Genomic DNA, 25,668 nt, shown 5'->3' with positions numbered 1-25,668 from the left:
CTAATGTGGCCACATTGAATAAATAACTCTCCCTCCCTCCCTTCCTTCCTGTTTCCCTCCCTCTCCCTCCTCTGCTCTGTCCCTCTGTCCTTCTGTCTCTCTCTCCTCTCTTCTTTCTCCTCTCTCTCTCTTCCTCCCTCTCTCTCCTCCCCTTCTTCCCAGCTATCCCCTCTCTTCCTCTCCCTTTCTTTTCTCTCCTCTCTCTCCCTACCTCTCTCTATATCTATCTCTTTTCTCTCTTTCTCTTCCCCTCTCTTCTCTCCCTCCCTCTCTCTCCCCCCTCATCTCTCTCCTCTTTCCCTCCCTCCCAGTCTCTGCCTCTCCCTTCCTCTTCTCCCCCTCACTCCCTCTCTCTCTCTCCCTTTCCCCACCCCCTTCTCTCTGGCTCACTTTTTCTCTGTGTGTTTTTTGCTGTTTTAGTTGCCTAACTAGCCCACTGAAGTTGATGGCTGAGTCTGACTACTTAGGGCTGCCATGGCCCCAGCTCTGAACCTAGCAACTTTATAACATGAAGATGGCCTTCAGCATCAGGCCGGCTCTTATGCACAAGTGGTGTAAGTTCTGGGAACACAAAGATTCACTGTGCACAGTTCCTCCTTGAAGGTCTCAAAACAGAGACTGCATGCCAGAGAGTCTGCAAACACTGGGGGGTTAGTAGCAGGACTGGTGTTCAGAAAAGAATTCAGTGGCAGTGTGTAGGATGGTGACAACAATTTCATCTTTTTGCAATTGCTGGGACTTCCTGTAATCAAGTCAAATCCCTTGAAGTTCCAGAAGCTGGAGGACGGGCCTAGGAAGCCAGCAGCCGCTCTTCTTCATACTCTTCTTCCTTCGCAGTCCATGGCACTACTGTTCCGCCCACTTGGTGTCTAGGTATAGAGAATAAATGTAAGCAATATAAAAGAAAAGGCCAATGTATCCCAGTCCTGTGTGTGTGTGTGTGTGTGTGTGTGTGTGTGTGTGTGTGTGTGTGTGAAATGTGATAAGGTAAATGCCCTGACTAAGTGAAAGCCTCAATTTTGATTGGCTAAAATGTTACCATGGAACCCAAGCCTGGAGTGTGTGAATGAAGGATGATAAGGCCCAATGTCAGATAACATAATACTGAATGCTTGAGCTGAAAGAGACTTAAAAACCCCCGGTCTGGCAATTGCAACTGGCCAGGTCCCAGGGCCCAAGGGAGACTCTTTGAGTTGAGACTGGCTCATCCCTGGAGCCAGCCCATTGATTCCAGACACCCCAACTCTGTACCAAAGCACATCAGGAAATGTTGCAGGCCTTGCCTGCGCAGCCATCGGAACCAGGCTACGGCATATGCCAGACCGGGGGTGAGTGAAGTAAGTGTGGGAATGGATGAGACCCCATTTCACTTTCTATTTGTTTTATTGTTGTTTACGAATAAACACTCATATAACCTGATCCTCCAGTCACTGGCACTCTCTTTCTCTCGCTCTTGGCACTAGGCAAAGCTAACATCCCGCAGAACAGGCCCTCGGAGAAGAGCAGTGACTCAGGAGCAGACTGGCTGCCAGGAGACAGGCTGTCCAACCCTGTTTCCAAGGCTGACTCTGATAATGAAATTGCTGTGAAGAGGAGGTCACAGAGGCCCCACCCCCTGTCCTGCATCTGAAGGAGGGACTCAGACAGGAATCATTTGCCTGTGGTCACCAGATCTAATTCAGAAATCTCTCTCTCTCTCTCTCTCTCTCTCTCTCTCTCTCTCTCTCTCTCTCTCTCTCTCTCTCTCTCCAGACTTCCAGGCGGCCACACCCCTTGTGTTTGTGACTGTGGACTTGATTCTCTACCATCAACATTCTGAATGCCTCAGACGCACTTCACTCACCACCTACCAAACCTGAAGGACAAACCATCGCAGCTACTCCATAGAGCACTGCCCTTTATAGTACCCCCACACTGCTGTGCCCACCATCACCCTCAGAACACTGTCTTGGTTACCTCTGGCCTTCCATTCTCTAAAGCCTGCCTGCCAAGCCCCACCCAGGCTAGGGCATCCACGAAGGAAGGGGGTATTTCATACCTGATTCTACTTTTTCTTCTTTTTAAAAAACAGGTTTTCTCAATGGCCTGGGTTCACCAATTAAACTAGGAGGTCTGTGGGTTTCTTATGTGGGTTTATGTGGGGTTTGAACTTGGACCCTCGTGTTTTCAGGGAAAGTACTTTACTGAGCCATCTCTCAGTCTCTGTTCTTAATGATTTTTAATCAGTCACTCTCAGCCAAAAAGAAGGCTCCAACTAATCACTGAAAGTCAGCCCTCAGTAGCATATTTTAGAGTATGTATACATTATACATCTTGGAAGAACTGTTCCAGTCAGAGCTCTTTGTCCATCTTACTGTTAAGACCAAAGCTGCTCAGGAAACATTTGCTTCTATGGCAGCAGCAAAAGAATCTAGAAGACCCTCAAGTCACCAAGAAGGTCTAACTTATTTAATGACAATTATTGCAAGATAATTGTCCTGGTTTGCTTAAACTGTCAAGTTAACACAGCCTAGAGTCTTGTGAGAAGAGAGTCTCAATTGAAGGATTGCCCGGAACAAATTACCTGGTGGATACACCTATGAAGAATTGTCTTGCTGGTGAAGAAAGTCCAGTCCACTGTGGGCATCACCACTCCTAGGCAGATAATCTAAGCAGTATAAGAAAACTGGCTAAGCATAGCCCTCCTCCATGGTTTCTGCTTCAAGTTCAGGATTGATTTTCTGCCCTTATTTCTTTTAATGATGGATTGTGTGTGCCATGAACCTGCAGTAAACCCTCTGCTCCCGTAAGTTGCTTCTGGCCATGCTGTTTGTGACAGGAGTCATGCTGTTTGTGACAGGAGACAGGAGACTATGCTAGAAGAAAAGGATCACTAAGAAGCACTGCCACATAGCACTTGAAAGTAGACCAGCATCTCACGTGCACTTTTTCTTCCTCTTATGAACCACCTCTACAAAGGAAAAACACCACGCAGAAACAGTCACTCAGGAGAGAGAAAGGTAATGAGGCTGGGGGGAAGCATAGGTGAACAAACTTGTGGATACGTTGAAGGAGGAAGTGAAAGCACCCCACAGAATGAGGGGAATCTGGAATGAGAACTGGGTAGTGATAAAACTGCTAAGTTCCCCCAAAGGATAAAAGTTATGCAAGGAGGGGCAGGGGAGATGGCTCAGAGAACATAAAGCTCTTGCAGAGGACCTAAGTTGGGTTCCCAGCACCCACATCAGGCAGCTCACAACTGCCTCTAACTCAGCTCCAGGGTATCTGATGCCCTCTTCTGGCCTCCTCAGGCTCCTGCATTCATGTGCTCAAACTACACACACACACACACACACACACACACACACACACAGAGAGAGAGAGAGAGAGAGAGAGAGAGAGAGAGAGAGAGGGGTACACACACACTTTAAAAATAAAAACAAAGCTTTCTAAATTACAGATGTAAGTACAGTGAAAACAGAGACTGAAGAAACTTAAGACAGAACTAGAAATGGGGAAAGCAAGCTCATGAATACATTATTGGATATTTTAAAGAAAATAGAAGTGATGGAACAAATTTAATTTATAATTTAAGAACTCTTTCTTTGAATTGCAAGTTTTTATAATATACATTTATAAGAAATTCAGTGTACCAGGAAAAAAAATTAGCCTAGAATTATTGACCCTGTAACTTAGGCCATTAAAGTTATTGAACCCAAATATACCAAAAGAAAAAAAAATCCTTGAAGCCAGATGAAAAGATAAACCCACTCTGACAGGAAGAAGCCTGGCCTGCCTCAGCAGCACCTGATGCCAGAAGACAAAAGCATGATAGCTTCCAGGTCCTTGAGTAAGGAGAAAGTCAGGGGTTTCGAGTCAGGCCAAACAGTGCTATATCTCCATACAGAACACAACAGACACTTTTGCAGAAAATCCAAACACCACTGCCTCTGGGAACCTTCCCTGAAGAAAACAGATCATCTTAGGACTGAGTAGGGAAACTAAACTAAACCAAACCAACCAAGGTGGAGTTTGTCTGTATTTTGCAGTAGAAAAGTCTAAATTGGTTAAGAGGACTGATGACCCTGTGAAACACAAATGCCATGTGTCTGACACTGTAGAGATGAACAGAAAACTTTTTTCAATGGTAGAGAAGAGATAGAAAACAGAACATTATGCTGCTTGCTTCATTTACAGAAGCTATGGTGCTTCTCCAGGTATGGTGGCTCTACAATACCAGCACTCAGGAATCTGAGACAGGAGAATTACCATGAGTTCAAGAACAACCTGGGCTATATACTAAGAAACAAGAAAGTAAACGACAATGGATTTGGGGCTAGAGAAATAGCTCAATGGGCAAAACACTGCCTCATAATCAAAAGGACCCAAGTTCAGATCCTCAGATCATGACCCACTTAAAGCCGCATGGGATGGTGCACGTTTATAATCCCAGGGTTACTACAGCAAGATGGGAGAATCTTTAGAAGCTTGACAGCCAGATCACCTGGTGTACACAGCAGAAACCAATAAGAGACTCTGCCTCAGACAGAGTAGAAGTTGAAGATGACAACTGAGGTTGTCCTCTGACTTCCATGTGCATGACAGGGCACACAAACCCACAGTCACACACATAAGCAAACACACATACACATACCAAAGTAATTCTTTTAAAACAAGAGTATCTATGAACTTATTATAAGTATAGCTATGTGAACAAATAAAAACATTTTCTGAAGAACTTTACAAAACAGAAATTTAGGAGCTGGAGAGATGGCTCCAGGGCTAAGAGTGGTAATGTAGAGGACCTGAGTATGGTTCCCAGCACTGACCCTGAATAGGTCACAACCACCTAAAACCCTAGATGAAGGGTCTGACTCCCTCTTGCAGCATCCATGGGCATCTGTGCACATACCCACACAGAGACACATTATGTGTAATTACAAGTAAAATACATATTTTTTTGAAAAGAGTGCATCTGTGAATAGTAAAAGATATGAAAGTAAACCACAGAAGTGAACATGCAGACAGACAGACAGACAGACAGACAGGTGTAGATCCTCACAGTGGAGCAGAGCACAGGGGAAACACCCAGCAGCAGGTGACCACCTCCAATGACATAGACCACAAAGAAGCCACACTCAGAAGAGGATGCTCTGCCGGGTGTCACTGCATGACCTGCTAGTTACTGCAGGTTGAGAGGAAAGTGGGAAAGACACAGATAACTGTTTTCTTGTAGGTGAAGTTGGCCTGGTTTACGGGGAGCTTTGCAGGGAGGGAGGCACAAACATGAAGGGCATGAGGTGAGGCTGGTAGATGTACATACCCAGGAAAGCCATGGACTCCTTGCTTGACACCGGGGTGCTTCCCAAGCTTGTCATCTTGGTGTAGAATTGTCACCAGTGAATACTTGTTTTGTGCACCATGCAAAGAGGGACAGCTACTCCCTGTGGGTCTCACTCTTTAGCTCAGGCCAGCTTGAATTCACAATGTAGCACAGGCTGGCCTCAAACTCACAGTAATCCTCCTACCTCAGCCTTCTAAGTGCTAGGATAACAGGCTTGAGCCACCATGCACCCCAAGGTCCCGAGCTACTGTTATGGTTGAATTTGAAAGATTCTCCCACAGGCTCTTGTTCTGAATGCTGGTTCCCTAGATGGAGGAAATATTTGAAAGGCTGTAGAATCTTTAGGAGATGGAATGCAGCTGGTGGATGTGGGCCAACGAAAGAAGAGTTGTGAAAGTTATACTTGGGCCCTAGTCCTGGTCTCTCACTAGATCTGCCTCCTGATTAACTATGACATGAACAGCCTCTGACTTACACTCCCATCGCCATGAATTCAGCTGCCCTGTGCATTTTCTGACACGGTGGGTGGACTGAAACATTCAGCCAAAACAAAACTCCCTCCACTTAGTTGCACCAGTAGGGCATTTTGTTACAGCAACATGAAAGTAACTAATACAGAAAACTGGTATTATAGAAGTGGGGTCATTGTCACGACTGAACTTGATTTTATAGGCCCTCGACTTTAGAGCTGATTGGAAGGAAGAATGTAAAAGAAATTGGGGGTGTTGGCTAGATGACTCTGGATTGTTACAGAGACTAGCAGGTGGTTCTGGTAGGCATTAAGAGCTCTAAATACCAATAGAAGCAAGAGCAGTAAAGATGGGCATGAGATTCTATTGCAAACAGGACTGAAGGCTATACTTATTGCATTCTAAGAATATGTCCATTTTGCCCACTTCCTGAAATCTTGGTGAATTAAAAAACTGATGGTCTGAATTAAAAAAATAATGGACTTATCTTGCCAGGGAAATTTCAAGACATCATAGCATTAAGAATGCAGCATGGTTATTACTCACTGTCTTTAACCAGGTTTATGATAAGAATCAGAAGCAAACAGCAAAGCAAATAGATTTGAAAAGCACAATTCAGTCAGAGAAGGAGTACATACAAAGCTGCAGACAGAGGCAGTTGTTAAAGAAGTTAATTCAATTAGAGTGAAGCCAAGTGTGAACCCCCTGAGCTACAATAACAACCTGTCTGGCAACATGTACCCATCTGTGTAATGGTAGCACAAATGCCTATCTGGGTGGGCTTTAAGGAGTACTCCACAGAGGAGAACTCATGCAATATACTATGAACATGGCCTAGAATCTAAAGCTGGTAATGTCATAGGAGAGAACATACTACTTGTGGTGGCTTGAATAAGCTTGGCCCAAGGAGTGGCACTATTAGGAGGTGTGACCTTGTTGGAGGAAGTGTGTCACTGTGTGTGTGGGCTTTAAGACCCTCCTCCTGGATGCCTGGGAGTCAGTCTTCTCCTAGTGGCCTTCAAATGAAAAGATAAAACTCTCATGTCCTCCTGAACCATGCCTGCCTGGATGCTGCCATGCTTCCCACTTTGATGATAATGGACTGAACCTCTGAACCTGTAAGCATTCTCCAATTAAATGTCCTTATAAGAGTTGACTTGGCCAAGGTGTTTCATCATAGCAATGGAATCCCTAGCTAAGACACTACTGTTATTTTACTAAACTGACACAACATAAAACTGCCTTCTAAATATTTATGCTTTTTAAGATTTATTTTTATGTGTATGAATATTTTGCCTTTAGATATACATATGTATAACATGCATGTCTTGTGCTTACAGAGGTCAGAAGAGGGTATCAAATCCTCTGGAACTGGAGTTACAGATGTCTGTGAGGCACCATGAAGAGGCTGGAAACCAAACTCAGGCCCTGCACAGAACGACAAGTGCTCTGAACTGCTGAGCCATCCCTCCTGTCAACTAAATATTTTATACCCACAGGTCGGTACAGCTCAGCCTCATCAAAGAAGCAGTGGTCAGCAGTTACTGAAGAGACTTGCAACCGGTCAAAGTGCATAGAATAAGAAAGATAGGAGTTCTCAGCCCCAAATGAAACATCCATCACACTCCTCCACCCCTAAGGGTCAGGGAATATCATGTAAAAAAGGACACAGTTTAAGAGGCAGCAGATGGGAAGACTGATGGAACACATTGTCTTCTGGGCATGGCGTGGCTGACACACTCACACGCTAACTCAGCCATGGTTACCTGTACAATAATGAGAACATTTCCTTATGAAAGTAGAGGAAGGCTCATGAAGCCCCCCCATCCCTCCCTGAGGGAAGATTGATAGTTAATGGTGGCTGGGAGAGGGGCTGTCATTTTCTTCCCTGGTGTACCCACCAATAAATTGCCCATGATCTAAGAAGAAACCTCTCACCCATGTTCAGGTAAGCAGCCCTAGTTACCTTGGTGGGACACACAGGAAAGCAGGAAGGGACTTATGGGAAAGAAGAAGGGTTTTGGTGGGAGAAGGAGACAGAGAAGTAATTGAGAATAAGGACTAACTAATGTTCGTCATATACATGTGTGGGACTGTCAAACGATAAAAATAAGTAAGCCTTTAAAAACCCAAGTCTTTGGTGCTGGAACAATAGGAAGAATGTCTTGAGGGTGTTTCAGGAATTGGGGAGGTCCCACCCACTGCAGGCTTAACAGCAAACCCTTTTCAAAGCCTTTTGAGAAGAGATGTACCAGTACACCATGCTCAGAGAAAGTTGTTTCCTGAGTTTAGCCACTCTAGTACTAAGAAGATTGTGCAAACACAATCCAAGAGGAGCCCATGGCTACTGTTCGACCTGACATCTGCACATGGTCTTAAGTTTGCAGGCATGGGTCATAGGGTCATAGAGACCTTCACAAACTAGTGTGTAGCAGGGTTGGAGTCCTCATAGAGAGCCCCCAAACAAGAAAATGCATGAGGCTGTGGGGGTGAAATGGAATTGAAATAGAGACCTGAGGAGGTTTCAAACAACAGCAATAAGCAATCTCTATTAGGAAAGCTGCTTCTGCCCCAAAAGAGAGCCGCACACATACAACTCTTCTTCTATTGAGCCTCAGAAAAGTCCTTGAATCTGGATCTTTTGAATAATGTTGGAATGCTTAAGACTATGGGAACTCAGATGTTGGACTGAGCATAGTTTTCATTATAAGATAGTTATGAGACTTTGGGGCCAGGAGAGAAATATTATGGCTTGAATTTGAAATGTCTCTCTTAGGATCTTGGTTGGTTGATTCCTTTGTCTGTTTTGAAGCAGAATCTCACTAAATAGCCCTGGCAGACCTGGAACTCACTATGTAAACCAGGCTGGCTTTGTACTTAAAGAATCCACCTGCCTCTGCCTCCTACATGTTGGGATAAAAGATATGAGCCCCAACACCTGGGTAGCACAATGCTTTTCATATAAGTTCCCCAGATGGTGATATGACCTAGGGATACAGTAGCATCTATGAAGTAGAGTGTAGCCTGCTGTGAGGAGCAGGCCTTAAAAGTTTATATCAGCCTGTAGCTCCAGCCTTATTCTTCCTCTTTTGATCCCCAACAATATAGAGCATGACTTCCAGTACCTGTTCCCACTGCCATGAACTTAGCTGTTCTGCTATGCAATCCCAGCCACAGTGGGCTGAAACCATGACTTTTCCTCCAGGAAGATGATTCTGTCAGAAATTTAGCCTGAAAACTGTGAATGCAATAAACATGGCTTTCATCTAGCCACCTCACTTCTAGTAAACTCATTGCTGTGGCTCCCGGCCAAAATTGGAGTTCCTGAGAGTTGTGAGTATAATTTTCCTGATGTGGAAATGGTACTTTCCCCAAATCAGACAGAGACCTTGAGTGAGTATACAGACGGAAGAATGCTCAGAAACTACAAGTCTCTCTAATGGATTGGCTGCATTCCAAAGTCCTTGCTGGGAGTTGTCGCAAGCACAGCCATTGTGAGTGCTCAGCTGAAGTCTTGACTTCCTCTGGTCAGGGTCATTTACCGGTTATACTTTCTGCAGAGGATTACTACAGAGGGAGATGAATGGCCATGGTTGTGGTTCCGAGGTGCTGATCCACGCACACAGGGTACATCTGGGATCAGCTCTAAATTCATCTTCCTGTAGGCTCTCTAGTGGAATTCTGGGAATAGCTTAACACCCATGAACCCAGAGGGTACTATGACTTCCTACAGACTCGTAGGGCACAATCTCATCTCTGAACCCGTTCTTCAAACTGGTGAAGGCTGCCTCAGCTCCAGTGAATCACTTGGCCAGCTATGGACCTAATTATATTTGTTCAGAGCTCAGAGACTCGCTGGCATCCAAGGCCCGGGGCCATCACCACTGAGCTCACCATCTCCAGCCAAGAGGCATAGCATTTCCAGTACTTTTTTCCCTTGTACTTGAATCATTTCCAATAAGTCATGATAAAAGTACTTTCAAATGCCTAAGGAAATACTAAGAAATAACTATGTTCTGAGTAAATCAGCAGGCAGAGGAAGGGGCCGGTGAAGAGAAAGAAAAATGAAGTTCAAGTGTTTACAGGGAATTATTGATGGAGTAATTGTCTCAAGATCACTGAGTAAACCGAAAGCAATGGAACAGTCCTGACTTGGCTACCACCTTTCCTCTAGGCCAGCTGCCCTACAGATTCAAGATCTCTCTAAAACCTCTCCACCAATTGTTTCCTGTTCCCCTCTCCTTCTGACTATTCCTGGACCACCCTTGTTGTCAGAAAAATGGGGTCACATGCAATTTCCAAGAGCTTTCCCCCTTGGAAAGCAAATAGCCTATAAAAGTAGATTTATCTTGCTGACTGCAATAATAGATATTGGGCATCAGCAGTTCGTCAGAGCATTCCTTATTAAAGATGCTATGAGTCCTATGGCATGATGTCCCAGCCAGGGTCTGGTACCCACAGGTTCAACTGAGGCTTCACCTTTCCCTTCCCGGCCATTTGTGGGAGAGCCAGGATCCCTGTCCTCTGATTCCTCAAACATTATCCACAGGTGCCTCAATACCATGCTCCTGAGCTCTGTGTGGCAGACCAACTGAATGATGGATAGCCTCTTCTCCTGAAGCCTGAGACCCAATAAAGAAAGCAGCAATCGCCTGGACTACTCTTGTTGACAGAAAAATGGGCCCACATGTAATTTCCAAGAGCTTTCCCCTTCAAAAGCAAATAGCCTATAAAAGTAGATTTATCTTACCGACTGCAATAATAGATATTGGGCATCAGCAGTTCGTCAGAGTGATGTTATTTCCTTATGACACGGTTCAAGACCCTGTTGATTGGTGGTGAGGCCACAGATCTTAGAGTGCAAGGTTTCACCACTCCCTGACTACTCCATCAGCATGGTAATTGCTTTGCTTAAGTTGCCACCCCTTAGCAACCAGGATAGGATAGGATGGCACCCAGAGTGGGGCAAGTGATCTGGGTTGAGGATACCTCTTTGGTCCTTGGCAATGCTTCCCTCAAGCCACCCTCTCAGCAATGGTGGTAACAACATGAATCTAGCACCCATCTCCAGCTGAGCTGAGGGAGACTCATGTGTTTATGTTCATTCCCCCAGGGCCTTCCAGGCCTTTGTCCATTCATCTTCTCAATAGAGTCATCTAAGGATGTTTCTAAATCGTGTAATGTCACCACCAGATCTTGGCTGTGGCCATAAAGAGCTCCTCCAACCTGGTCACTATCAAAATGTTCTGCCCTCTCTCGAGACATGGGACATGTGAATTTCTGCCACACCATCTCCAAGCACCATATTTTACATAACATTGAAAACGTGTTACCATTTGAGGAAAATACAAAGGTGAAAAGATTGACTTGAACAAAACCACTATCACCACCTTTGGCTTTGTCCCTTCATATTACTGAATTGAAACAAAAATGGAGAACTGAAAAAGAAAAAAAGTTAAATATTACTGTAAGAACATTGGTTTGCTATTAACCTGTCCAAACATTTTAACATCATATTTGTATTTCTTTGTTAATTTTATATGTGTATGCTATATATTTAGATCATATTCCTTCTTCTCAGATCTACCCCAGCCCTTCTCCACCCAGATTCCTGTCCTCTTTTCTATTTTTAATAACCTAACACATCCAATTTGAGCTGCCCATATACTCCCAAGGGTGGAGTCATTCGCTGGATCAAAGTTGACCCCTGCCTACCTCCCCTAAAGAAGACTGACTTTCTCAGCCATTCGGTATTCCTCAGTTGAGAATTCTTTCTTTAGCTCTGTACCCCACTTTTAATAGGGTTATTTGTTTCTCTGGAGTCTAACTTCTTGATTGGATATTAGCCCTCTTGCTCAACATCCTTAGTCATCAGGGAAATGCAAATCCAAACAACCCTGAGATTCCACCTCTCACCAGAATGATCTCAGCAGAATGGCTAAGATCAAAAACTCAAGTGACAGCAGATGTTGGCGAAGATGTGGAGAAAGAGGAACACTCTTCCATTGCTAATGGGCTTGCAAGCTGGTACAAACACTCTGGAAATCAGTTTGGTGGTTCCTCGGAAAATTGGACATAGTACTACCTGAGGACCCAACAATACCACTCCTGGGCATATACCCAGAACATGCTCCACTATGTTCATAGCAGACTTATTTATAATAGCCAGAAGCTGGAAAGAACCAAGATGCCCCTCGAGAGAGGAATGGATACAGAAAATGTGGCACATTTACACAATGGAGTACTACTCAGTTATTAAAAACAATGAATTTATGAAATTCTTAGGCAAATGGATGGATCTAGAAGATATCATCCTGAGTGAGGAAACCCAGTCACAAAAGAACACACATGCTATGAACACATTGGTAAGTGGATATTATCCCAGAACCTCGGAATAACCAAGAAACAATTCACAAACCACATAAAACTCAAGAAGAAGGAAGACCACACTGTGGATACTTCGATCCTTCTAAGAAGGGGAACAAAACACCCATGGAAGGAGTCTCAGAGACAAAGTTTGGAGTAGAGACTGAAGAAATGACCATCCAGAGTCTGACCCACCTGGAGATCCATCCCATATACAATCATCAAACCCAAACACTGTTGCAGATGCCAACAAGTGCTTGCTGATAGGAGTCTGCTATAGCTATCTTCTGAGAGGCTCTGCCAGTGCCTGACAAATACAGAAGTGGATGCTCACAGACATCCATTGGATTGAGCATAGGGTCCCCAGTGAAGGAGCTAGAGAAAGGACCCAAGGAGCTGAAGGGGTTTGCAGCCCCATAGGAGGAAAAACAATATGAACTAACCAGTACCCCCAGAGCTCCCAGGGACTAAATCACCAACCAAAGAGTATACATGGTGGGACTCATGGCTCCAGCTGCATATGTAGCAGAGGATGGCCTGGTCAGACATCAATGGGAGGGGAGGCCCTTGGTTGTGTGAAGTCTCTATGCCCCAGTGTGGGGGAATACCAGGGCTGGGAAGCAGGAGTGGATGGGTTGATGAGCAGGAGGAGGGGGAGGTGATAGGTGGAAGGTGTTTTTGGATGGGGAAATCAGGAAAGGGAATGACATTTGAAATGTAAATAAAGAAAACATCCAATAAAAAAAGAAAAAGCTGACTCTTCCTCCCCCAAAAGCCACCAACTGTGAGCCTCTTCCCATCAGTGCTGGAACAGACAATGGCTTGTTCTTGTGTGATCTCATGAGTACAGCACCCTGTCATGTCCAGGAGACTCTGCTGATCCTGAACATTCCTGATCTCTGGCTTCTGCTGTCTTTCTACCCCCTCTTCCTAAATGGTGACTAAGCCTAGATAGATAGATAGATAGATAGATAGATAGATAGATAGATAGATAGATAGATAGATAGATAGATAGATATCTATTTGTGGCTGAGCATTTCATAAGCATTTATCCTGTGTGCTTTGGTAAATCATGGGTTTATGTTGGAACTGCCATCTATTGCACAAAGAGCCATCTCTGGTGAGGTGAGAACTGTGCTGACCTGTGATGGGTGCAGGGATCGTCTAAAGACTTGTAAAATTAAGTGTGCCATCTACTCCCCACTTGGCTCCCTATCCTGGGCCAGTTCTCAGGTAAAGGTCTTAAGAACACAAGGTACCACCAGTCAAGCAGCAGTGAAAGTCGACATCAGGAAGCCCTGCTTCCCTGCTGACCAAGTAACACTAGCTCTGTTATTCTGGAAACCCTGACATTAAAGGAGTCAGGGAAAGGAGGTCCTGGATAATTTTTATAGCCTTAAAAATACAGAGAGGTTTTACAACTGCTAAGGTTGCTATTATAGTTACACCTTCTACAGCGACAGTTTAAAAAGAAATCCAAGATCCAATGAATAGATGGTACAAAACACAGTAGGGTAATTAGTTCCATGTGGCTGTGGGAATGTCCTCAGTAACATGAGGCACCGCAGAGTCACCAGTGTTCTACCAGTGATGTGTCATCCCTGTGATCAGAACGGCCCAAACACCTGCTCAAAGCATTCAGACAGAATGCAGTACATAGACCCAAGACCTTAAATGTACATTGGCAGCATTCAAACCCATTTACTCAGCTCCAGTGATCTAATACTGCTAAAAGCTCCAGTGATCTAATACTTCTAAAGGCTGGGAAATGGATCCATGGATAAACCCATGAGGACCAGAATTTGAATCCTTTTTTTTTTTTGCTTTTTTTTTCCAGTCTAGTTCACATTTTTTTAAAAATTGGATACTTTATTTGTTTACATTTCAAATGTTATCCCTTTTCCTGGTTTCCCCTCTGCAAAACCCCTATTCCATTCTCCATTACCCTGCTCCTATGAGGGTGCTCTCCCACCAACCCACCCACTCCCACCTCACCTGCCTAGCATTCCTCTACATCAAGCTTTCACAGGACCAAAAGTCTCCCCTCCCATTGATGCCAGATAAGGCCCCTTCAGCTCCTTCAGTTCTTCCCCTAATTCCTCCACGGGGGTCCCTGTGCCAAATCCAATGGTTGGATATGAGCATCCACATCTGTATTGGTCAGGCACTGGCAGAGCCTCTCAGGAAACAGCTATATTAGGCTCCTGTCAGCAAGCACTTCTTGGCATCAGCAATAGTATCTGGGTTTGGTGTCTGCATGTGGGATGGATCCCTAGGTGGGGCAGTCTCTGGACGGCTTTTCCTTCAGTCTCTGTTCCACTCTTTGTCCCTGTATTCCCTTTAAACAGGAGCAATTCTAGGTTAAATTTTTGGATATGTGTGGGTGGCCCGATTCCTTAACTGGGATGCCATGCCTAACCTCTAGTTATGGTCTCAACACGTTCTCCCTCTCCTCTGTGGGGGAATTTCAGTTAATGTCATCCCCATGGGGTCCTGGGAGGCCCTTGCTTTCCTGGCATCTGGGACTTTCTGGTTACTACCCCAAGTTCCCCATCCCCCATTGCTACACACCTCTGTTCAATTTCCTGACCCTCTGTACATCTCCTCCATCTCCTCCCATACCTGACTGTGTCCTTCTTTTTCCCCTCCCTCTCCATTCTTTCTCCCAAGTCTCTCCCACCCTCTACTCCCCTTGATTGTATTGTTCCCCCTTCTAAGTAGGACTGAAGCATCCACTCTTTGGTCTTGCTTCCTCTTGAGCTTCATGTGGTCCGTGAGTTGTATCATGGATAGTCCATGCCCTTTGCTTAATATCCACTTATCAGTGAGTGCATACCATGGTTGTTCTTTTGTGACTGAGTTACCTCACTCAGGATATTTTCTAGATCCAGCCATTTACCTGCAAATTTCAAGAAGTCAACGTTTTTAATAGCTAAGCAGTACTCCGTTGTGTAAATATACCACATTTTCTGTATCCATTCCTCTGTTGAGGGACATCTGGGTTGTTTCTAACTTCTGGGTATTATAAACAAGGCTGCTATGAACATAGCATGTGTCCTTATTACATGTTGGAGCATCTTTTGGGTATATGCCTAGGAATGGTAAAACTGGGTCCTCAGGTAGTGCTATGTCCAATTTTATGAAGAACCACCAGACTGATTTCCAGAGTGGTTGTACCAGCTTGAAATCCCACCAACAATGGAGGAGTGTTCCTCTTTCTCACATCCTCGCCAGCATCTGCTGTCACCTGAGTTTTTGATCTTAGCCATTCTGCCTTGTGTGAGGTGGAATCTCAGGGTTCTTTAGATTTGCATTTCCCTGATGACTAAGAATTCTGAGCATTTCTTTGGGTACTTCTCAGCCATTCGAGTTTCCTCAGTTGAGAATTCTCTGTTTAGCTCTGTTACCCATTTTTTGATAGGGTTATTTGGTTCTCTGGGGTATCCAGTCTGTTAGTCTATGTCTTTTTGGGGGGGGGCGTGGGGAAATATCTATTGATATTAAGAGATATTAAGGAATAGTGATTGTTGCTTCCTGTTATTTTTGTTTTTAGCAATGGAATCACATTTGTGTGGCTATCTTCTTTTGGGTTTGTTGAAAGAATACATTCTTGCTTTTTCTAGGGTGTAGTTTCTGTCCTTGTGTTGGAGATTTCCATCTATTATCCTTTGTAGGTCTGGATTTGTGGTAAGATATTGTGCAAATTTGGTTTTGTCATGGAATATCTTGTTTTCTCTGTCTATGGTAATTGAGAGCTTTGTTAGGTATAGTACCCTGGGCTGGTATTTATGTTCTCTTAGGGTCTGTATGACATCTCTCCAGAATCTTCCAGCTTTCATAGTCTCTGGTGAGAAGCTTGGTCTAATTCTGATAAGTCTGCCTTTATGTTACTTGACTTTTTTCCCTTACTGCTTTTAATATTCTTTCTTTGTTTTATGCATTTGATGTTTTGACTATTATGTGGCAGGAGGAATTTCTTTTCTAGTCCAGTCTATTTGGAGTTCTGTAGGCTTCTTGTATGATCACAGGCATCTCTCTCTTTAGGTTAGGGAAGTTTTCTTCTATAATTTTGCTGAAGATATTTATTGGCCCTTTGAGTTGAAAATCTTCACTTTCTTCTATGCCTATTATCCTTAGGTTTGGTCTTCTCATTGTGTCCTGGATTTTCTGGATGTCTTGGGTTAGGAGCTTTTTGCATTTTGCCTTTTCTTTGACAGTTGTGTCAATGCTTTCTATGGTATCTTCTGCACCTGAGATTCTCTCTTCTATCTCTTGTATTCTGTTGGTGATGCTTGCATCTATGACTCCTGGCCTCTTTCCTCAGTTTTCTATCTCCAGGGTTGTCTCCTTTTATGATTTCTTTGTTTTTTCTACTTCCATTTTTAGATCCTGGATGGTTTTGTTCAATTCCTTCACTTGTTTGGTTTTGTTTTCCTATAATTCTTTAAGGGATTTTTGTGTTTCCTCTTTAAGGACTTGTAGTGGCTATTCCTGGTTGTCATCTTGACTATATTTGGAATGAACTACAGTACAGAATTGGAAGGCTCACCAGTGACCCTTATCTGGAGGCTTGGAGATAGAAGTTTCTGATCTGGATCTTGGTATGGAGATCTTGAGGCATGGTGGTACACACCTTTAATCCCAGGAGTAAGGCATGCTGATCTCTGCATTCAAGGTCAATCTGCAGAGCAAGATCCAGGATAGCCAACCTTGGGCAATGAAGGATTTGGAAAACATAAAGCCAGGATGTAATAGTACAAGGGGGTCATGTTCTAATTCCTGCAAGCAGCAGAACTCGGCAGCTTCAGCCATGTGGCTCTGGCTCTAGAGTTAAGAATGGAAGGAAGTACTGGGACAATTGATGCTGGTTAGATGGAGCTAAGAAATTAGCAGTGACTATGAAGAGACCAGCATCACTGAGGTGAACTCTTCTGGGAAGTGTTTTCTGGGAGCACAAAGAAGCTGTGTTCCAGAGATAGCCAAGGTTGTATCTCGTGCTGCAGCTGAACTTGGTCATGTGTAAGAATCACCCTGGTTTTGAAGGCATGAAGGTGTCATGAAGAACAGCTGAGGCTTGGCACTGTGAGAAGGTAGAGCCTCAGCTGTAGTTGATGGCCCAGGACTGAAGGGGTCATTGAAAGGATTTGAGGCTTGGCACCATGAAGAGAGCCTATGAGAGGCTATTGATGAAGCCTAGTTGGAGTGGAACACCCCAGTGTATTGGAGAGGTCAGTACCATGGGATGATCACCAAGAACAGCAGCCATAGTGGAGTGGATCAACCTGAGCTTAGAGTGCTACAGAGGGCAGATCTGGAGAAGTGATGCCAGCCCTTAGGAGGAGTCCAAAAGATCAAGTGGAATCCCAGACACTGATACAAGATGCTGTAACACTGAAATTGCCTTGGAGACTCAAAGAAGTTAAAGATGCCAGAGCCATGGGATACATGCTGAGGAAAGCTGCTAACAGGGAGTGGAACCAGCCCAGGAGAAAGCAGTTTGTTGCAGTCAACAAAGATGAAAAAGGAGTGGAGATCTGCGGAGTTTGGAGTTTGCCCAGCTGATTTCCTGCCTTGCTTTAGGGATTACAGTTAATTAGTTGAATGAATCTCAGAAGAGACCTTGAACTTTGGACTTTTAACATTGTTGCAACTGCTATAGACTATGAGGACTTTGAAAGTTGGACTAAATGCATTTTGCATTATACTATGTTTAAGTATGGCCCCCACAGACTCTTGTGTTTGAACAAGTCTATGAGGGCCATGGAGTGGAATGTGATGGTTTGTATATTCTTGGACCAGGGAGTGGCACCATCTGGAGGTATGGCTTTGTTGGAATAGATGTGACCTGGTTGGAATGGGTGTGTCACTGTGGGTGTGAGCATAAGATCCTCACCCTAGTTTCCTGGAAGTCAGTCTTCCACTAGCAGCCTTTGGATGAAGATGTAGAACTCTCAGCTCTGCCTGCACCATGCCTGCCTGGATACTGCTTGATGATAATGGACTGAACCTCTGAACCTGTAAGCCAGACCCAATTAAATGTTGTTTTTATAAGAGTTGCCTTGGTCATGGTGTCTGTTCACAGCAGTAAAGCCCTAACTAAGACAGGACTTCTAGCTGTTTACCTATGCTCTCTGTATTTCTTTAAGGGAGTTATTTATGTCCTTCTTAAAGTTCTCTATTATCATCATGAGATGCGATTTTAAATCAGAGTCTGGCTTTTCCTGTGTGTTGGGGTATCCAGGGTTTGCTGTGTTGGGAGAAATGGATTCTGATGATACCAAGTAGCCTTTCGGCACAGAGAGCTGTGGCACAGGGTCAGTTCCAGGGCTCAGATGGAAACCTCAGAATTTGAATCCTATGCCAAGCAGGCATAGCGGTTGACCTATAATCCCAGCAGCACTTTAGAGGCAGAGACCCTGGACACACTGGCTACTTGGGCTATATGAATCAGGGACCTCTGGGTTTAGCAAGTGACCTTGCCTCAATAAATAAAGTGAAGAGTGATCAGGGAAGATATCTGTCACAGAATTGCTATAAAACATCATGATAAATGCAACTTATAGTTTTTAACTATAGTTTTTAACTTATAGTGTTTAACTTGTGGCTTACGGTTTCAGAGGGTTGGAGTCCATGGCCATCATGGTGGGGAGCATGGCAGCAGGCAGGCATAGCACTAGAGCAGTAGCTGAGAGCCCACATCTTGAGATAAAACTCCAAGGCAAGAGAAATATGGGGAATGACACAGGTATTCTGAAACATCAAAGCCTGCCCCAGTGACACACCTCTCCAACAAGGCCACCTCCCCTAACCCTTCCCAAACACTTCCAACTGGGGCCAAGTATAAAATGTATGAGCTGATGGGAGCATTCTCATTCAAAACACCACAGCCTCCTTCCCCTTGTGTCGCTACCTCTAGTGTGTGGTAAGGAGACTGGAGGACTGCCCTAACAGACTTCTGCCACCACCACTGTTAGCTGTGTCTCATCTCCTGAAAACAACCCACAGTGACTGGGATGTAAACAGTTCCACAAGAGACTGCTTTCATTTTATCAGAGTCTTCAGTGTCAGGTGGAAGCCTGGACTTCCATCATGAAAGGGGAGCTTTGAGCATAATAAAAGCATAACAGAAGACTGAGGAGGTGGTCCAGTCAGTGAAGTGGCTGTTACGTAAGCATGTTAAACTGAGTTCTATATGCAGAGTCAACATTAAAACCAGGTACGGGAGCACATGTTTGTAATTCCAGATCTGGGGAGACAGAGACAATAGGATTCCTGGCCTAATGAGCTCTGGGCCAGTGAGAGACCCTATCTCAAAAGACAAGAACAACATCCTAGATTGACCTCTAACCTCCATGCACACATGTATACTTACACTTACAAACACACACATACCTGTACACACACACATGTACATGCATGTATACTCACACACAAACACACATACACACATGTATACACATATACATATGTATACATATGCCCATACATACAAACACACACACGTACACACAAGTATACTCATACACAAACACACATACACACATGTATACACATATACATATGTATACATATACCCATACATACAAACACACACACGTACACACATGTATACTCACACAAACACACACATACACAAAGAACTAAATTTAAGGAGAAGGAAAATCACATGTAGTTCAAGTCTCATGTGTTGTAGAATCTGAAGTATTTCAAGTTTAGAGACATGGGGACCTTTATATCAATTATCTTTTGGGACAAGAATTTTATTCAAGGATTTATTAGTGCCAAAACCAGACAGCAGCCAACATGTTCAGGGCTTAGGCTCACATGGAAAGTGGGTCCCTGCTTATAGAAAGAGGGGAGGAAGATGGAAAGGCTTCTGGTTTGGCCTGCAATTGGCTGTTGCTAGAGGTAGCCAACAAGTAGCAGTTGGAGAACATTGGGTCATCAAAAATGGAGGAGCCTTTCAAAATGACATGGCCCTGGCTAACAGATCCTTTGGAAATGAATACTTCCAAAGTTTGGGGAAAACCACTTCTGCCACTCAGAATCAACTGAGTAGACAAGAGAATCTGATCTATGGGAGCAGACCGGTGAGGACCTCAAGCCTGTCCACCAGATTGTCAGCCTCCAAGGAGCAGGCCTTCCTTCTGAGCTGGGCACAGAATGAGGTCCAGCAGGTCTGGCTATCAGACCAGGCAGGTGAGAGTTTCTTAAGCAGCTCTCACACAGAGAGACATGAGTGGGGAGAATGTCAGTTCCTGAAATCTGCCATGTGAAAGGGAAATCCTGGATTCTTTAGTTCACATCAAGAGAGAAAGAAAATTGGGGCAGGAGGTCAGCAAGGGTCAGGAAGGTGCTGCAGACTCGGCCTGACAGATGACCCCAGCACTGTCCCCAAGTGGACCTCTTGGTCCATGCTAGCTGTGCTGTCAGTTTTGGGGGTTTGGGAGGAGCCTCTATACTGTTTTTCTTCATGGCTGCCACAATGTACTTCCCACAATAGTGTGCTGGGATTCTTTTTTCTCCACTTCTGGTTCACATTTGTTATGTTTTGTCTGTTGGTGACAGTCATCTCAATAGGTGTGAAGTGGCATTTCTTTATAAACTTGTCTTGCATTCTTCTTACCAATTCTAATATCAAGAAACTTTTCAAACACCTGTTGGCTACTTTACCTTCTTTGATGTAAAATATCTATTTGGGCCATCTGTCCATTTTGTCATTGGTGTGTGTGTGTGTGTGTACATGCATGCACATGTCTATGTGAATGCATTGTATGCACATCTGGGGGCACATCTTTGCACAGAAAGCAGTTTTACTAACTGAGCTATCTCCCAGTCCATGTATTTTGCAGATACAAAAAAACACAGACAACAAGGAAAAACTAACATATGGAACTAAAACAAGCAGGTGGCCTGGAGAGTGGAAAACACTTGTGAACCTAAAGGGGGCTTCATAGGGAAAATATACAAGAAATCCACACCGCAAGAAGCTTGAAGCAATCCCAGTAAAATCAGGGACTAGACAAGGCTGCCCACTTTCTTCCTACCTCTTCAACATAGTACTTGAAGTCCTAGCCAGAGCAATTCGACAACAAAAGGAGATCAAGGGGATACAAATTGGAAAAGATGAAGTCAAAATATCACTTTTTGCAGATGATATGATAGTATATATAAATGACCCTAAAAATTCCACCAGAGAACTCCTAAACCTGATAAACAGCTTCGGTGAAGTAGCTGAATATAAAATTAACTCAAACAAGTCAATGGCCTTTCTCTACACAAAGAATAAACAGGCTGAGAAAGAAATTAGGGAAAAAACACCCTTCTCAATAGTCACAAATAATAAAAAATATCTTGGCATGACTCTAACTAAGGAAGTGAAAGATCTGTATGATAAAAACTTCAAGTCCCTGAAGAAAGAAATTAAAGAAGATCTCAGAAGATGGAAAGATCTCCCATGCTCATGGATTGGCAGGATTAACATTGTAAAAATGGCTATCTTGCCAAAAGCAATCTACAGATTCAATGCAATCCCCATCAAAATTCCAACTCAATTCTTCAACGAATTAGAAAGAGCAATCTGCAAATTCATCTGGAATAACAAAAAACCTAGGATAACAAAAGCTCTTCTCAAGGATAAAAATACCTCTGGTGGAATCACCATGCCTGACCTAAAGCTTTACTACAGAGCAATTGTTATAAAAACTGCATGGTACTGGTATAGTGACAGACAAGTAGACCAATGGAATAGAATTGAAGACCCAGAAATGAACCCACACACCTGTGGTCACTTGATCGTTGACAAGGGAGCTAAAACCATCCAGTGGAAGAAAGACAGCATTTTCAACAAATGGTGCTGGCACAACTGGTTGTTATCATGTAGAAGAATGCGAATCGACCCATTCCTCACTCCTTGTACTAAGGTCAAATCTAAGTGGATCAAGGAACTTCACATAAAACCAGAGACACTGAAACTTATAGAGGAGAAAGTGGGGAAAAGCCTCAAAGATATGGGCACAGAAAAAAAATTCCTGAATAGAACAGCAATGGCTTGTGCTGTAAGATCAAGAATCGATAAATGGGACCTCATAAAATTGCAAAGCTTCTGCAAAGCAAAAGACACCGTCAATAAGACAAAAAGGCCACCAACAGATTGGGAAAGGATCTTTACCTATCCCAAATCAGATAGGGGACTAATATCCAATATATATAAAGAACTCAAGAAGGTGGACTCCAGAAAATCAAATAACCCCCTTAAAAGATGGGGCTCAGAGCTGAACAAAGAATTCTCACCCGAGGAATACCGAAAGGCTGAGAAACACCTGAAAAAATGTTCAATATCCTTAATCATCAGAGAAATGCAAATCAAAACAACCCTGAGATTCCATCTCACACCAGTCAGAATGGCTAAGATCAAAAATTCAGGTGACAGCAGATGCTGGTGAATATGTGGAGAAAGAGGAACACTCCCCCATTGTTGGTGGGATTGCAAGCTTGTACAACCACTCTGGAAATCAGTCTGGTGGTTCCTCAGAAAATTGGACATAGTACTACTGGAGGATCCCACAATACCTCTCCTGGGCATATATCCAGAAGATGTCCCAACCGGTAAGAAGGACACATGCTTCACTATGTTCATAGCAGCCTATTTTTAATAGCCAGAAGCTGGAAAGAACCCAGATGCCCCTCAACAGAGGAATGGATACAAAAAATGTGGTACATTTACACAATGGAGTACTACTCAGCTATTAAAAAGAATGAATTTATGAAATTCCTAGGTAAGTGGTTGGACCTGGAGGGCATCATCCTGAGTGAGGTAACACAATCACAAAAGAACTCAAACGATATGTTCTCACTGATAAGTGGATATTAGCCCAGAAACTTAGTATAGCGAGATATAAGGTACAATATGCAAAACACATGAAACTGAAGAAGAACGAAGACCAAAGTGTGGACACTTTGCTCCTTCTTAGAATTGGAAACAATCACTCATGGAAGGAGTTACAGAGACAAAGTTTCTAGCTGAGACAAAAGGATGGACCATCTAGAGACTGCCATATCCAGGGATCCATCCCATAATTTGCCCCCAAACGATGACACCATTGCATACACTAGCAAGCCTTTGTTGCAAGGACCGTGATATAGCTGTCTCTTGTGAGACTATGCCGGGGCCTAGCAAACACAGAAGTGGATGCTCACAGTCAGCTAATGGATGGATCACAGGGCCCCCAATGGAGGAGCTAGAGAAAGTATCCAAGGAGCTAAAGAGATCTGCAACCCTATCGGCGGAACAACATTATGAACTAACCAGTACCCCAGAGCTCTTGACTCTAGCTGCATATGTATCAAAAGATGGCCTAGTCTGCCATCACTGGAAAGAGAGGCCCATTGGTTAGGCAAACTTTATATGCCCCAGTACAGGGGAATGCCAGGGCCAAAAAATGGGAATGGGTGGGTAGGGGAGCGGGGGGTGGGGGGACTTTTGGGATAGCATTGGAAATGTAATTGAGGAAAATAAGTAATAAAAAATAAAAAAATTAAAAAATAAAAAGAAAGAAATCCACACCGCAGGTGCATGTCATTCTGATGAACTAGCTGTCCCAGAAAATAAAACATACCAAAGGGGAAGAGTTGACTAATGCCTTCACATTAAGGAGACAATGCTTAGTGTGGGATTCAGAGGATCTTTGGATTTTGTGTCTCATTTTATTTCAGTGAGAAGCCAACCAAGAAAGCCATCCTTCAAATAGGACCTTTCCCAGCACCGCTGGGTACCCACACCTTCGTACAGCCGATTCTTTTGCTTTAATGTTCTATATTGCTTTTAGTACATTAAGGGTATTACTTTCCAAGTGCTACAGGGAGATGCTCTTTATAGACCCCGTAAATCACAGGATAAGAACTAATTGAAACTTGCTGGCTGTACCTTTGTGGGCTGAGTCTGGCAACAGGAAAGCAATCAGACAGCAATTAAAATGCTAATACAGGGCTCACCCCAAGTGGATGCTCTTGCCAAAATGCAATGGGCTGCTCCAGCAGAATTCATAACAGCCAGCCTGGACAGCACTTCATTTAGAAGACATCGATTTATCAGAACCGCAAACAACATCTTAGGAGACATTTTCCCAGTGGCAAATAACAACAGCTGCAGGGACAGTAAAAGAAGACTGTTATGATAAGAACCAGATTATTCCCACTGATCGCAGGGTCAGATTCTCTCTTTAGGATTTAGTGTAAACCAGCAGCTTGGCTTTAGTTTCTGAGGCTTGCTTTCCAGAGGGCCCTGCCCAAGGGCAAAGCTGCAGGTACCATAGGAAACAGAAAAGTCAGAAAGGCAGCCACGGCAGATCAAAGTGGGTATGTCTCAGGTACTTCGTTCAAATAACTGACTGCCAGTCACCAGCTGCTGCGCCTTGAGTCTGAAGTGTCTCCCACAGGCTCATGTGTTTGAACACTTGGTCTTGCAGTTTGGGATGGTTGTGGAATCTTTAAGGATTAAAGCTTCCCTGGAAAAAATAGGTCTTTGGAGGGGAGGGAAGACTCGGGGTTTGGTATCCCTGCCCCACTTCCTGTTCCCTCCCTGCTTACTGACTGTAGACTAGTTGCATAATTACACTATTGCATGATGTAATTAGCCACTTCACATCCCTGCTGCTGCTCTTTCCACCATGATGGACTGTATCCTCCCAAACTGTGAACCAAAATAAAAGACAACCCCACACCCTTCCCCCTTGTGTTATTTTTCTGATCTCTGGGTTGAAACATCTGGCAAAAGCAACCTAAGGAAATATTTATTTTGGTTCAAAAGTCAAGGAGATATACTATATTGTGGTGGGGAGGTCATAGCAGCAGGATATTGAAGCAGCCGGTCACACTGCACCCACAGTCAGCAAGAAGAGATGGATGCTGGTGTTCAGCTACCTGTCTCTTTTTCATTCAGTCCAGAACTATAGCCCATTCAATGTAAGGCAGCCCTTGGCAATGTCCAGAAGCTGGAAGAATCAGACAGGAGCCTTGCCCTTGCACATTCAGAGACAGATGGCCCTGTTAATACCTGCATTTTTACCTCTTGGAATCAAGAGCTAGAAACCCCATGCCTATCACCAGATAGGAACAATGACCACATTGGTTGTTTACCTTTCCTCTGAGTTTTCCTTCTATGAAATAGATCAATGATTATGGCCAGTCTATGGTTGAGCTTTTGCAAATGTTAAGCAATGGGACAGTTTCAGACTGCCATTTATGGTGCTTATTCCCACCAACCCTGGAGGATCCTGGAAGATGGATAAAGTCCAACCAGAGATGGATACATCAGGACTTATCCCCTAAAATAGAAAATTCTATGTGACTTCCTCCCACACTAGGATCTAACATCACCATTTCTTTCTCTCATTCCTCTTCCTAGGTTACCAGCTTAGAGCTTCCTCCATTTGGGAACCAAATGGGGCGCTTTATGTTCCAGTCAGTATGATGCTAGGAGAGGGGGCCAGAGTTGGTAAGAGCTAATGG

General features: G+C 43.9%; 1 long non-coding RNA gene across 1 annotated transcript; it reads right to left on the bottom strand.

The window, feature by feature from the left end:
• Positions 1-324: 324 nt before the first annotated feature.
• Positions 325-24,300, bottom strand: Gm34067. Its single transcript, XR_389787.1, has 2 exons — positions 24,154-24,300; positions 325-869 (listed from the first exon to the last, which is right to left on the bottom strand). It is a non-coding gene; the product is annotated as a predicted gene, 34067 (long non-coding RNA).
• Positions 24,301-25,668: the final 1,368 nt, after the last annotated feature.

The sequence above is a fragment of the Mus musculus genome, chromosome 5, assembly GCF_000001635.26.
Source record: "Mus musculus strain C57BL/6J chromosome 5, GRCm38.p6 C57BL/6J".
Taxonomy (NCBI): Eukaryota; Metazoa; Chordata; class Mammalia; order Rodentia; family Muridae; genus Mus; species Mus musculus.
This window is presented reverse-complemented; position numbering and strand designations above follow the sequence as displayed.